Source organism: Scomber scombrus, chromosome 6 (assembly GCF_963691925.1).
Source record: "Scomber scombrus chromosome 6, fScoSco1.1, whole genome shotgun sequence".
Taxonomy (NCBI): Eukaryota; Metazoa; Chordata; class Actinopteri; order Scombriformes; family Scombridae; genus Scomber; species Scomber scombrus.
In genome coordinates, this window is record NC_084975.1 from 13,798,084 (window position 1) to 13,811,315 (window position 13,232).

At 40.8% G+C, this 13,232-nt stretch overlaps 1 protein-coding gene across 2 annotated transcripts in view; it reads left to right on the top strand.

Annotated features, from left to right (window-relative positions):
- Positions 1-13,232, top strand: part of furinb (furin (paired basic amino acid cleaving enzyme) b) — an 87,609-nt gene that overhangs the window by 26,061 nt on the left and 48,316 nt on the right. The window lies entirely within an intron of this gene.

Genomic DNA, 13,232 nt, shown 5'->3' on the forward strand with positions numbered 1-13,232 from the left:
AGAAGGTCTGTTAAATCACAGCAGGTTGCTTCTATCCAGCCTTCAGAAACGTCTGTGGCTCTGTTATGCGTGGAAGAGAGGAAATTGGAAAACAAAACGAGATTAAAAAATATATATAATGGATCCAGGATGTTAATCCCCTGCTCTGTTTTGCAGAAAAGGTTTCCCAGTATGTTCCCGTTCTAAGCGTAATAGAAAAAGTCCTAAAGGTGCTAGTCATATGATGTAGCTTTACCAAATGCTTGAGACATTTATCATTGTTATGAAGGCTATCATGGGACCTTGCACAACAGTCCTTTATAATAAGTGCTCTGTTCTCTCATTTCTTCAGCGCTGCCACACAAAAATGCATACACCCCACACAGCAAATATGAGTGGAGTCCTTCTCTTTCTGCTGCATTAGATTTATAAACCTTGCTGTAATATGATATCTTTAAAATCTTACATCTTGAAGAAAAATGCTCTATGGCTAATTCAGCCAATCTCACAAATGTATATATTTTTAAAAATCATATTACAGTGTTATTCTCCCCTTTAGGCCTCGTTTGGGTTTTGTTGTAAATGATTATCACCATTTAGCCTATAAATCTTTGCTTCTACTGATCACTCTGTGTTGTGTGGAGATGAAATGGTTTTAAATGTCATGCCCTTTGCAGTGAAGGGATGTATTGCCTTAAATAGCACCATAACAAGGCATATCTGGCAAGGTTGAATGCCATGTGAGCAAGCTCCCTTTTAAAGCTTAATTTATGCTTGGTCGTTTAACAGTGTGTGTTGGGTTGACCGTTGTCTCTCAACAGTTCTGTCACACATCATGTTTATATGACGCTGACGGTAAATAGAAACGGATCAGATCCATTATTCGTAATGGAGGCACCCAACAAAGCACCCAACAAAGCACCCAACAAAGCAAGGGTATACTCACTGTATATCACTCACTCTTCTATAGATAGAAATAAATGTCTGTTTTAAACACACAACACAACACAAAAGTGGTCGTAACCTGCTTCTTTAAAAATGATGTATGCACCCCATGACCATGTGTGTGGAGTGTTAAGTAACTGATTATTATTCAACATTTATTTTGATATCAATAATAAATCATAGTGCAGTATGTGTGCATGTTCTTACAAGGATGTGGTTCAGCATTTGTCTTTCCTTTTGTTTCTGATGCATTGGTGCAATGACTCATGTAGTCCAGGATTTGAAACTACTCACCATTTCATCAGATTTGGGCACAGAGCCAGTTTCCTTACCGAGGTATTTTCAGGCAGTCATGAAGCAATGCAAAGCTCAAGTTCCTTTTCTTAACACACAGAGACCCCAGTTGTGTAACTCTGAAGACGCTGTGTTGTGATGTCCTCAACCCCATGTGCTTTTTAAGTTCAAGGGAGGGGTGTGATTCCTCGAATTTGAAAGAGCCCTGGTTCAAAGACGCACACGCCCTTTACTCTGTAGTCAGCTTGCTCCTCTGGCTCCACGAGTTCTGCGCATTCTGTCGTGGGCTCCATACTTAACTTGAAACACTACTGACATAGATGTGGGAAACTCTGTTTCTCTGTTGTGCCGATACGCCATCTCTTGTTTTACGTTCACATCATATTGTTTTCATCACATCTAGTTGTTTTTGTCGTATTTTAAAAGACTACTTTGAACTGCTTAATATGACAGAGAAATCACTTCAATTTACTTCTGTCCAAAAATTACACTTATAAGTTAAATATTAATAGTATAAACATTAGACTGAAATGAAAATGGAATTGGAGACACATTTTCAGGCACTTTCTATTGTGCTTTATGGATATTTCATGTGACCAAAATTAAACTAAAACAAATAAACTATAAAATTAAAATTGTCCATGTTTTTGATCATTATATACCTCTAGTGTCCTCGTGTGTATCTAAGTCAATGGTAGCACATGCACATGCTGAAAGGAGAGAATTGAACTTTCATTTCACATTATTAGCCCTCTTCACTAGAGCTGGATATCAGATCTGTGTGCTTTATTAATGCCAACTGAATTATGTTCATATCACTTAATATCAAGACCGTAAAATTCTGAAATGTGGTACTGAATGTTCGGTCATATTAGCAGCCTTGTGAAGCTTTCTTTGATCAGACATTTTCAGTCATGTGCTGTGATTTTTAAAGCAAAAATCTTGGATCCCGTTTGTATTAATGTAGTATTACGCACTGATGTTTTTGTATGTATTTCTACTAATCAAATAAGGTATTAAAATATTATTAACAAAAATCAATGATCTCCTAGCGATAAAACCAACTGTAAATCACGTCTGGTCTACTCACCTCCAGAGAAAACACGTGCTCACCTTCATACTGTATTCTGCACAAGTGGCACCCAGAGATTTGAGCTAACAGGCACTAATTTTGTGAATTAAGTTTGCAGGGCGCAGAGCAAAGCCAAGTGTGCCACACCTGGGACTTGCATTGCAACAGAGTGACATTAGGAAGAATCCATTAGTATACATTTTCAGTGTGTATGCCAGGGGTCGATATGGGCTTTTCTTATTACAAGTAAAAATCAGTGCTCTTCCACCACAAGGCACCGGCAGACCTCAGAGGAAACTAATATTGTCATATGGGAGGTGAGAAGTCATGGGTGTTAATGCACTGCTGCCCAAACATGCTGCAGCGGGTTCAGGAGATGATGTCTCTTTTTAAGATGAATTTTCTACTCATATTGAAATTCTGACATTTAATTTAATCTGCAGTTACTGTATGAGCAGTTATTATTCTGCTCTACCACTTCCAGAGTATGTTGCTATCTCTCCTGTTGATTAACACTCTATAAACTGACAGGCTGCGTGTAATGCCAAGATAAAAAAAAACAAAAAAAACAGCCAGTTTGATTGGTGGGAGACAGTGGACCTGGCTTGCATATTTGCACTTTTGACAATGTGCATCACTCAAATTACAGGTTGCTGCTCGTTAAACACATGTGGTTACAACAATGAGGCATATACAAGGCATTTGCAGTCATATTGAACATATCTGCAAAATTTCCATTTCTAGCACATCACATGTGGTGAAATAAAGTGGCCACCAATAAAATGTTTTTTTTGTGATTTTAGAGCAATTCATGTGGGTGTTCTTCTACCTATTAAGGTGACAAAAATACCAAAGAATAGAGTGCTGTTGACCCTACGTGAGCCAGTGTCAGTGGACGGCGCAATCTCAACACCAAAATTGCAGCTTGTGACACTCCACCTACTGCACATCTCCACCCACTGCAGCAAATTGCGAGTCACCAAAGAACCAAACTAGTGCAGGCAAGCTTAAAAATATCACTGCAGCTCAGGAAAATGCCACAAATAGAGAGTCTACACTGTTCTGAAACATACAGCACAGTATACTGTAGATAAATGGGATCATTTGTAATGTGTTCACATGCTTCCTGAATCTGGTGTATATTGAGCAGATAGGAAGACATGGAGGATTTTAATAAGGGTGTCAACATGAGGAAAGGGGGAAAAATGTAAGAACTGAATGTGTCTGTATTAATAGATGGAACCAGAGGAAGAGTCATGGGGGTTGGAGGGTTTTTTTTGGGGATGAGTAAAAGACACAGAGAGTGAAGGAATTAAAGTGACGACTGCCGAATGGAAATAGAAGTGGAACCTATTTACTGCATCTCTCGAAAACTAGGGTGACGAAGCCTGACAGAGGCTGTTCTGCCACCAGGGGATTCAGCATAGGTGACGTGGAAAAGAGCAGTGGGCTGAGTTACACCCTGCAAATGAATAATCCAGCAGCCTCTTTGCAGAATCCCAGCCCTCTTAAACAGGCCACCGTCTGAGCACGGAGCCGGAGGGGACAGCTGGAGGCTGGAGTTGTCTTTTTTCATTGACCTTATCACACATGGAGAATGAAAGACAGAGATATAGAGGTGGGAGTGTGCCAGGATGTGTTGGAGAGTGCATGTGTGCACAGGTGTTTCTTCATCTCCCTGTGATGTTTAAGTCAGAGTGTGAGGTAATTTTTCCCACAGGGGTTTTGTTTTTTCATGCCATGGGGCAGCATCTTCTTGTTTTTATGTCTGAAAGTGCTGACGGCTTCAATTTTCTTGAGCTGAGCCCTTGAAGTGAAGGTCATACGCAAGGCAGAGGACATTTTGCACATTTCCTTTTCAGTAGTCCATCACGGATGCTGTACACCCACGGCGCCTCTCGCGGCACTCTCACCTTCCCCTCTTATACCCATTGATAGATTGACTGATCTAGTATATGAAAAATCAATACGACAACCCTTTGAGTGCTCTTCACATTGATTTTCATGGACTGTAGTTACTGTACTAACAAGTAACAAGCTTTTCACTCTTTGGCAAAGTGGCATCGTTCATGACTCTCCAGACAAACAGTGGCAAAGCGGCATCGTTCATGACTCTCCAGACAAACAGGTTAAAATAAAGTCTTGTATGAACACGAGTGCGCTATTAGCATAAACGAGGATTTTTTGTTTTTTTGCATGACGGAGTTTAGTGCCACTTGTGTGTGCTATTCATTTAAGATCAAAATAGCTTTTAAATTTTTATGACATTGCAATCAAGGCAACATGCTGCCTGGAGACATAAACTAAAGGCCAACAGCATTCAGGTTGTACTCGTACAGCTCAACACCTTGGAATACTAAACACTGCAACACACTCAATATTTCAGATGACTTTCAGTTTCAAGGGCTTTTTTTAATTCACTCTCCTGCATTTTTTTTTGTTTTTCTCCTCATCTACATAATGTTATGCTTCATTGCTTTAGCTCATTGTCAGATTCACTTGTCATGGCGGCGCATTTGTTTCCATCACTTCTTTAGATCCAAGGAGCACTGATTTTCTTCATCTGCTCAAAAATGTCTATTTACTCTGCTCCCTCCCAACGGCTTGAAAAATTAACCCAGTTTGATCTCTATCCTTTGCCTTTCTGCTAAAGTTGTTTTCATATATCATCAAATCAATTCTTGTGCTTTTCCTCATGGCGAGAGGAAGAGGCCTCTCGTGGTCAATTCTGTTTACCAATTCATTTGAATGTTTGTTAGTGTCTGTCTGTCACTCTCTCTCACTCGATGAATGGTAACAGGAACATTACATGGAGAGGCTAGCTAACCCAGCCTCCTTCAGCCTCAGGCTTGACAGACAGGTGATACACCTTTGTTGTATCAGGGCAGGTTAACAGTGTTATTACTGATATCACCAAATACCATCACAAGGAGAAATCAGACCAAGTGCTGTGCTGTGCTGAAGCAATGGACCCAACCTTTCTATTGGCGCTTTTCCACTACACCATTCCAGCACGACTCGCCTCGACTCGCCTCGACTCGCCTCGGTTCTTTTTGCGTTTCCACTAGGGAAAGTACCTGGTACCTGGTCCTTTTTTAGTACCTGCTCTGGTGAGGTTCCAAGCGAGCCAAGCCGGTACTAAAATGTGACGTCGACACACTGCTGGCCGCTGATTGGTAGTTGTCGCTGGAAGCGTCATGAGCCGTCCCACACAAGAATCAAACCCGGCATTTTTAAATACCGGCAGCAGCGTTACAACCATAGTTACAACCATACGGCTCAATTTTCTTGCTTTGTGTGTGACAGAAAGCCTCATACAGCAGCAAGTACACCACTGCCTCAATGTCCTCCATTGTTTATGTGTTTTGTGTCGCGTATAAAACGAAGTCACGGCAGTTTTGCGGAGCCGTGCTATGACGACCCCGCCCACGTTGAGTAGGTACTTTTTTGTAATGGAAAAGGAACCGTGCCGAGTCGAGGCGAGGCGAGTCGAGGCGAGTCGTGCTGGAACGGTGTAGTGGAAAAGCGCCATAAGACTACATGAATATTCAACGCTCCGGTGAAGCATAGTTAAAGTTTAGTGTTTACTGTTTATTAAGCAGGGCCTCAAGAATCAGCTTAGTGGGATAAATCTTAAATTAAAAAGGCAAGGATTGATCTTAACTTTTTAATGTTTGTGTCTCACACACAAACACTGTCATACGCAAGGTCTTTTTATCTGTCTCAGTATCCCTTTCTCAAGGCCACAACTCAGAATCTTTGGAGTGTGCATGCGTGTGTGTGTGTTTGTGTGCATGCATGAACACCAGCATGTTTGTGGGTTCAAGACGCTGGCTGGATGTATCAGTGCCACTCCAAGCGAGGTTTGGTTGAGTGATGATGTAGTTTTGTGTGTGTGTGTGTGTGTGTGTGTGTGTGTGTGTGTGTGTGTGTGTGTGTGTGTGTGTGTGTGTGTGTGTGTGTGTGTGTGTGTGGTTTTTGCAGGCTTCTGATAAGCACCCCTCGCCCTGCTCTGTCCCTTATCTGCTCTCTGAAAAATCACACCTCACAGATAAGCTACATTAGGAATCCTAGTTTTTCTACATTTTTTACATCCACAGCAAATGCATAAGATTCATGTGCCCAGGCCACTCAATTTTATGGTCTAATCTAAGTTTAAACCAATTGCATCAAGGCATAAGAGATATGATGTAGATTCACCATGTTTTATTCAGGCCTAGAATCACAAAGGGTGATATCATCATTGATTAGGACTACAAGGCAGTAGTCAGTGACAGTGACAGAACTGTATAAATTTTGTTTAATGGTAATTTTCGCCAACAGCCATCAGCAGGGGCTGTATATCTCCACTCAGTGACATCCGTGACGCATGTCTTTTGTAGCCACTCACTGTTCCACCTTCTTCACTCATCTGTCCTCCTGGGATATATTTCTTTCTCCTGCCTCACTTTAATTTTCCCTCATTTCTTTCATATTCCGCTGTCCTATTCTCCTTGAATCAGAAAAAGCTCTGGGCCAGACGCACCAGTCATGATTTAGATTTTCTTTTGACACAACCGCTTGTGTAACCCTCCCATACTTTTATCAAAGAAAATGTAATGGCCTAAATCAGTTTACACACCTATCATGTTGCCTCACCACCACCGCCACTGGAAGGATGGTCTTCATAAGCGTTTTGTTAAATCTTTGCTATTCAGCTGCGTAATTAGCCAAAACAGTTTTCTGTGGCTTAGCTTTCCCCAAGACAACGCATCCCCTGAGCTTTGAATGCAGTAAGGCTGGCAACATGCAGAATTAGAGCAAAGATGCAAACAAATAATTATCCTTCATTTGAAAACATCCAATTAGACTCTATTTCAGAGTAAAATAATGAGCTTCCTCCCCACTAATGTTGAGTTCACACCACACAATTTGAGTCCTGATTTTCCACTCAGTGACAGTTTTTGGAGACCGCCGACCAAAGCTCCAGATTTGTTATGGTTCTGTTCACAGTCTGAATCTGTGTCCCTAGCTGCCATCCTCCTGAGGCCCTCAGACATTTCACCCTTAGTAGGAGGAAGCTTTTTTGAGCTGTACCTTTGAAGACTTCTGTCATGATATAACTTTCAGCTGCCTTCATAATTTAGATTGTATTCACTGTGTTTCTGTGTTTTTGGTTTTCTGTTTGCCATGTTTCCCTCTGTTAACCTTCTCCCAGTGTTTTCCCCAGCCTAACAGCTTGTGTTTGTCTGCCCATCTCCCAACCTGCAACTCATCTCCTAGTTAGTTTTTCCTGGTTTGCAGTTCAGTTTTGCTTTTGACCTGCCAGCTTTGTTTTTGCCTACACGAGCCTTGAATCAATATGTTTATCCTCGACCTTGCTCTGCCACATTTGGGAACATCGGCGTACACTCATCACTTGCAATATCTGCGCTCGTTCGCTACATATGATCTGTTCAAAGACGCGATCCGAGAGCTTCACCGACGCCTCGCAGACACACAAAAGATATCAAGCAGGCTAAATATCTGGACCTGTGAGAAAGTCCAAATTCTGTAGTATTTGTAACCTTATCGTCCTTAGCGAACCACAATACAAGCAGGCAGCTACATTTTCATTGCGGAAATATTTAAAAAAATATTTATTTTCCTTATTTACCTTTATTTACATGCATGGTATCACATCACATTTTTGTGACCAGGCCAACTCGTCGTGGATTCCTTCTGGTGAAAGATCTTGTAATCTGTAATCTGTGTGACCGCCCTGTCACCGATCAGACAGGCAGTGTGCGAACCACAACAACCTCAAGATTCCTGATAACAAGACAGAAAGTTATACAGTGTGAACAGTACAGCAATCTGACAGTTTTGAAAGTCATGTAGTGTGTCTGTGCCATGAGCGGAACCCCAGAGTTTCAGCTGTAATGAGTCCAAAAGACGGTAGCCCAGTGCCTCAGTGGACGCCAACAACATAAGTGTTTTATTAGCCGAACAGCAAATATCACATCATACCAACACACAACACATCTTCTGTGTATATACACCATAAGCAACAAACATAGCCCCCATTTCTGTAGGGGTTTTGCATTGATGTGTGTTTTGTGTGAATAAGTAACATAAATAAAGGAAAAGCGAGAGGGGAGAAAGGGTTGGTGGGCTGTGTGGCAATTAATGAGCTCTGCTGTACCGCTGACAATTCTATCTCACATGTGTGACAGACGCTGCCTTTGAGTGCTTTCCTTTTGTACGGAGGAGCAGAGCAGCATTATGCACATTTGTGTTTGTGTCTTTTTTTCTTTTTTCTTTTACGTTCTGTAGCATCTTCCATCAAGGTTAGCAGAATAAAACTGCATATCACAAGCTGTGAATTGAGGTGCTCAGTGCTTAGAGTGAAATACTGTTCTTGCTGTTTTTCTAACCAACAGTGATTTAGGTGTGAGATGAGTCTGATTGACGTCAATTCCAATAAGGTGGATATGCCTCTGTGCACTTTTCCAAAGCTTCAGGGAGTGCACTTAATGTGGAACTCAGTAACAGTCAATATCGGCATAGTGGACCTTTTAAGCTCCCATGGTGAATACTGAATATTTGTATTCAGGCCCAATCCTGAATTCATACAGACCTACCTACACACACACACACACACATACAAACTGTATCAATACATTGGTCGACTGGAATCCACACACATACTCTCCCTCTCTGCAGCGTCTACGCTACCATTTCTCTGAATATTGGAATTCTTTTGAGTCTCCCGGCCGAATTTCAGTTCGGTGATAAGAAAAATTATATTGCATTGTGTACTTTTTCTGTCGTCTATCACTTGAGACAACCACAGCAGGTTGGTACAAAACAAATGTAAGTTACATTTCTCAACAAGTGCAATGCATGATTTTATCCTTAGTAGTTTAATGAGAATGAAAAGAAAAGTTTCCCTCGTCTCCAATCAGTTTGTAACATTGGAAAGCCGCCTAAACACTACTTGTGTGCGCATGCACAGCAATGTGAAATAACATTAGGTTACAGCCTCGTGGAAGCTCGCTACAATTCTCTTTTCGGCACCACTGATCTGAAGCCAATCCCTTCTGGCCAATATTGACTTAACAACTGTGGCTGGAGGTGGCTAAAGACCAAGGCAGTCACCATAGACAGGAAGAGGACAGGACACAGAAGAATATGAGATGTAAGAGAGACACCATGACATTACTTTCAGTCACCTTGAAGTCGAACAACCTCTGTGACTGATAACATCAGTAGATATCTTTAAACCCTCAGCAGAGTGTAGCAGAATACTGTCAGTATAACCTCTGATATGGGGCATGCTGTGGTAATATCATCATTTACAGTAGTTAGAGGTAGGTTAAAATAGGGTTGGTAAAGAATTATTAGAGAAATAAAAATAAAAAAGTAAAACCCTGATATGGTGGGTGAGCTGAAGAAATGGTTAAAAAAACAGTGCAACTGGTTGATGCCTCTTTGATGTATCGCATAGCTCTCGGACTGATAGAAAGCTTTTGATATGCGATCTCAACGTCAGTTGCACTCAAACTCAGCCAACATGTACACTCCCACATCTGTCTGTCTCACACAAGTGCATACTCTTTAAGTTCAAAGTTGCTCAAATTGCAAGCTTGAAATACTTGACATTCACATCAGATGAATCCAATTTGGACAAATCTCAGTTCATGAATAATGCCCCTTTTTTTTCTTGCGTCTGCACAGGGAACTCAAATCAAGAGCAGGCATAGAGCAGTATTTTTACATGCTAAATGCTAATTACCATGATCACACAGATCCAGGGGGGTTCAGCCTGGCCTCGCTGACTCACAGATCTACCACTGCCAAGTCCATGGCACCAGAGGGTTGTCCCACTGAGGAAACTACAGTTGCATTAAGGCTTTTGTGCAGTCTGTTTGTCACCCTTATCAATTCAAATCAAATCACAGTGATATGTTTCACTGATGACTAGCCCAGACAGGCCTATTTGTCTCTTACAGAATTTACTAAGATAAACCAAAACTCTGAGCTTTCAAGGTTAAAAAATAATGTAATCATCATGGCCAAAAAGATAATTGAATATAAGCAGCATACAAATGTTGAGTTTGTTGCCTCAGCAACAGTTTCCTCATAATGCTGTGTTGTGGCACCACTGATACACTTGTAGCTACAGAAATGTATTTTAAAACTGAATGTCATTTCAAAGTTTCTACTAGATACATACAGCATATCATATAATGTCAAAGCAATATAAAATATTATGAAGTTAATGATAAATAAATAAGTAAAATAAAGAAAAGGATATGCATGTTTGAACATGTTGTCTTATCAACATTTCTTTACATCAGACACCAATCTTTCATTAAAACCTTTCACCAAAAATTTCACTGTCTCTGCTGCAAATATCTGGGGGGTTTTTCAATGTAGCTATGGGTTTGGAAAATCAATCAAATTATTTTTCAAAAGTATTTTTTCAAAAATGATGCTTGTTCTCAGTTAAATTCTTATTTTCAGACAACAAAGAGAGACCACAGCTGAATTTTAGGATTGAATGTAGGATAAGAAAGTGTGTTTCAAAGAAAGGAGGGGGAAAAAGACAAAAAAGCAACAAAAAAAGTTAATTATCATGTTACATTTGCTGTGTCTGAAAATACATGACAAGGCGTACTTTCACTGGAGAACATTTTTACTGTGGCTATTCACTATTTTCCATTTCAATATCTGAAAAAAAAAAAATTTTTGGAGTGGTATAAACTATAAAAGGGTGCTTCTTTGAAACCTGAATATCTGAAATCCAAAGCTATTCAAATGTGAAACTTTTATTCAACAATATCCTTTCTGTATGAAATAATTCTCACTCTTTAAATCCCAAAAAGAGTCTATTAGATCCTTTATCAGCTCTTGTTGGCTTGACCTTGATTCACATGTTATTAAAACATGTTAGGTTGAGTGAAATATTCACACTGTGCTGAATTTTTTTCTTCATTTTTAATCTCGCTGTACTTACGGACACATCCCTGGAAATCTATTTGCAATGGTTGAATGCAGTGGTTTGTCAAGTCCACACTGTGCTGGTTTGGATTTGGCCGGGGGGGAAACCTCAGGGCACATCTTAAAAACACAAATTTCTACTCTTCTCTCGTCTGTGTTCTTTCAAAGAGTTTACATGGTTTGATCTATTCTGTGTAGATACCTTTAGAGATCACAGCAAAAACTATGCTATATATTAATGCAAGTTGGATAATCTTCTTATCTTAGCTTTAGTATAATTTGGACTTGAATTGACTGATTATTTAAGACCGTCTTTACCCACATAAATCTCATAAATAATTGTAAACATGTAAGTTAATCCACATAAAGGCCCTTGTCTTAATTGGCAGGGTTTTTTAAAATGTGTTATTATGCGTCTCTGTAAAAAATTATCTTCAGGCTACATGAAGACATGGACCAGATGGAGATGAGAGGAATACAACTAAAGGGAAAAACACATAAGATAGCAATTTCTGGCACTGCCCAGTGGGAAGTGTAAAGGGCAGTATGCCTCTAATGCAAGCTCAGAGCATGGTGGCAAGGTGAATAATGACCCGCAGTGCTCTCAATTATTATTGCTGGCACACATACACACACACACCATATGATTCATTCAGGTTCCGACTGTGGAGAGGCATGACTCATCCGCACTCATAGGCAGAAACACCAACATTTCCATCTCTATCTCAATTTCCCAAGACCCGTGGACTCTTGGTCTAAATGAGGACATCAGCACTCTAGGAAATAGGTTCGTCCCAAAGAAAAGCCAACCCCAGTGCAGCACAAATTAGCTTTTCTGCCCTGTCGCATTCAATGTGAAAGTGGGTCTCATTAATTTCTTGGGTCACATCCTTTATCACACCTCAATCTTGCATCATTCATAGGCTATTTCCTTCTGCACGGCTTTTACCTTACCCAGGGTGCCTCTAAGGTCAGTCGCTGATTGTCTGGTTTATTGAAGATGTCACAGAGTCAGCGTCAACTTGCACCGAGCACAACAGTGTCTCCATGGAGAGTTGTGCTGTGATTGTAATATAAAGTCACCTTTCTGTCCAGTGTTACCTTACTCATAATACTGTGTTTTGCATATTTATATCTGCTTCATATCAGATAGTTCGATGATAATTAGACATAATAATGAGACATTGCTTGACTTGAAGATGTAAGCTATCATGCCTGTCATCCAGAAATTTGATCTCGCGCTTGCCACATTTTTCATAATTTGATTGTCCTCTTCTAAATGTGTCTCCTCGCAAAAACAGCCCTATTTATCTTTACCACTGGTAATTGTGTGCAAACTGAACTCCGGGGTAACATTTTTGGATAACACTGAGCAATGAAACAGTAATGTTCAATCGGTTCACGCGGATATTATCACAGCAAGTGATTTAAAATCAAGGCTTAATTACAAATATTTGACAAATGAAGTCGACTCGAGCCACACGAGGCTGGCAGCTTCATATCCAAGCTGCCAGACGAGGCCTCTGAGCTCCAGCCTCCAGTCTGGTCGGCTCACAGACAGCCAGCCTGCAGAATCAGCCTGCAGCCCCAGGAGAGCCTTCCATCCTGCTGCGTCTGCTCTTCTCCCGCCTCACACACATCCATCCTGCCTGGTCGGCCTGTCAAACCCCACATCTCCCTCCACCCTTTCCTTTTTTTCCGTCATCCCCCCCTCCTCCTGTATCCCCCTCTCTTCCTCCGCTCCACTGGGCTTGTGAAGGTGAGCCAGTCCCCAGTGGCACTACTGTACAGATTACAACGCTTCCTTTTCAAATGGAGGCTGCTCTCTTGTGAATAACCATGTAATGTAATGTTTGGGCAGCTCTTTGTCCTCCTTTTCCCATAAATTCTGTTTGGTTGTTTTTGTCTATTACTGCAAACTTATGTTGGGATGTTTTTATTATTTCTCTCAGGTCAGATGTCCTTGACTGTGACTAAA